We start from the raw sequence: 2,812 nt of genomic DNA, 5'->3' as shown, positions 1-2,812 counted from the left end.
AGAAAGCATGCAGTACCAGGGACTGCCTCCAGAGGGCGGTCTAAACACGTCTGGTCTTGTCTACCTGCTTACCTGAAAATAGAATTTCCTTTCCACTCTAGTGCATCTCAAACAATCAGAATATCGTGGAAAATGTTCAATATTTTCCATCAATTATGTAAGAAAGTGAAATTTTAATATATTCTAGACTCATTACATGTAAACTAAAATGTTTCAAGTATTTTTCTTTTTTAATTTTAAAAATTATGGCCTCTCATCTCATCTCATTATCTGTAGCCGCTTTATCCTTCTACAGGGTCGCAGGCAAGCTGGAGCCTATCCCAGCTGACTACGGGCGAAAGGCGGGGTACACCCTGGACAAGTCGCCAGGTCATCACAGGGCTGACACATAGACACAGACAACCATTCGCACTCACATTCACACCTACGGTCAATTTAGAGTCACCAGTTAACCTAACCTGCATGTCTTTGGACTGTGGGGGAAACCGGAGCACCCGGAGGAAACCCACGCAGACACGAGGAGAACATGTAAACTCCACACAGAAAGGCCCTCGCCAGCCACTGGGCTTGAACCCAGGACCTTCTTGCTGTGAGGTAACAGTGCTAACCACTACACCACCATGCCGCCCAAAAGAAAAGATCATATCTCAAAATATTTTAATATTTCATTTCGAGTTTGAGTAAAACAGCATAAATACCATATATCTCTTGGTCTGGCACTGCGAGTTGGCCTAGTGGTTAGCGTGTCCGCCTCTTGATTGGGAGATTGCGAGTTCTACTCATAGTCGGGTCATACCAAAGACCATCATAAAAATGATACCTGCTCTCTGGCAAGGCACGCTGCAATACAGATGCGAGTGGAGAGTCAAAATCTTGCGGTGACCAGAGGACCAGCCCCCCACTGTAACCCTAGCTATGTAATAGGCGAGAGGCTGAGGGCTATGGGGATCAGCAGCGCCACATGGCATGGAAAGGATTTTGAACTTTTTTGAATCTCTTGGTCTAGTTCAGTACACACAACCACAATCATGGGGAAGACTGCTGACTTGACAGTTGTCCAGAAGACAATCACAAGGAGTGGACTGAGGCTGGTGTCAGTGCATCAAGAGCCACCATAATCAGACGTCTTCAGGAAAGGGGCTACAACTGTATCATTCCTAATATCAGGCTACTCCTGAACCAGAGACAACATCAGAAATGTTTTACCTGGGCTAAGGAGAGAAAGAACTGGACTGTTGCTTAGTGGTCCAAAGTCCTCTTTTCAGATGAAAGTAAATTTTGCATTTCATTTGGAAATCAAGGTCCTAGAATCTGGAGGAAGAGTGGAGAGGCACAGAATCCAAGGTATTTGAAGTCCAGTGTGACGTTTCCAGTCTGTGATGATTTGGGGTGCCATGTCATCTGCTGGTGTTGGTCCACTGTGTTTTATCAAGTCCAAAGTTAACACAGCCGTGTACCAGGAGATTTTAGAGCACTTCATGCTTCCATCTGTTGAAAAGCTTTTGGAGATGCCAATTTCTTTTTCCAGCAGGACTTAGCACCTACCCACAGTGCCAAAACTACTACCAAATGGTTTGCTGACCATAATATTACTGTGCTTGATTGACCAGCCAACTCACCTGATCTAAACCCTATAGAGAATCTATGGGGTACTGTCAAGAGAAAGATGAGAAACAACTGACTCAAAAAATACACACGAGTTGAAGGCTGCAATCAAAACAGCCTGGGCTTTAATAACACCTCAGCAGGGCTAAAGGCTGATCACCTCCATGTCACACCACATTGATGCAGTAATTCATGGTAAAGGAGTTCCAACCAAATATTGATTGTATCAGTGAACATACTTTTGGACATTTCTGTATTGTAAATCCTTCTTTGACTGATCTTTGGAAATATTTTAATGATTTGAGATACTGGATTTCTACTTTTCATAAGCTATAAGCTATAATCATCTACGTAAATTAAAGCAAAAATAGGCTTGAAATATTTCACTTTATGTGTCATGAATATAGAATATATAAAAGTTTACCTTTTTAAATTAAATTGCAAAAAATGAACTTTTTCATGATATTCTAATTGTATGAGATTCACGAGTACATTGATTGGGCGGCAGTGTGGCAAAAGTATGTGAACCTTCGCTTTGAGTATCTGGTGTGACCCCCTTGTGCAGCAATAACTGCAACTAAACGTTTCCGGTAACTGTTGATCAGTCCTGCACACCGACTTGGAGGAATTTTAGCCCATTCCTCTGTACAGAACAGCTTCAACTCTGGGATGTTGGCAGGTTTCCTCACATGAACTGCTCGCTTCAGGTCCTTCCACAACATTTTGATTGGATTAAGGTCAGGATTTTGACTTGGCCATTCTAAAACATTAACTTTATTCTTCTTTAACCATTCTTTAGTAGAATGACTTGTGTGCTCAGGGTTGTTGTCTTGCTGCATGACCCACCTTCTCTTGAGATTCAGTTCATGGACAGATGTCCTGACATTTTCCTTTAGAATTCATTGGTATAATTCAGAATTCATTGTTCCATCAATGATGGCAAGCCATCCTGGCCCAGATGCAGCAAAACAGGCCCAAACCATGATACTACCACCACCATGTTTCACAGATGGAATAAGGTTCTTATGCTGGAATGCAGTGTTTTCCTTTCTCCAAACATAACGCTTCTCATTTAAGCCAAAAAGTTCTATTTTGGTCTCATCCATCCACAAAGCATTTTTCCAGTAGCCTTCTGGCTTGTCCACGTGATCTTTAGCAAACTGCAGATGAGCAGCTATGTTCTTTTTGGAGAGCAGTGGCTTTCTCC

Source organism: Neoarius graeffei, chromosome 3 (assembly GCF_027579695.1).
Source record: "Neoarius graeffei isolate fNeoGra1 chromosome 3, fNeoGra1.pri, whole genome shotgun sequence".
In the NCBI taxonomy this organism is placed as follows: Eukaryota; Metazoa; Chordata; class Actinopteri; order Siluriformes; family Ariidae; genus Neoarius; species Neoarius graeffei.
This window is presented reverse-complemented; position numbering follows the sequence as displayed.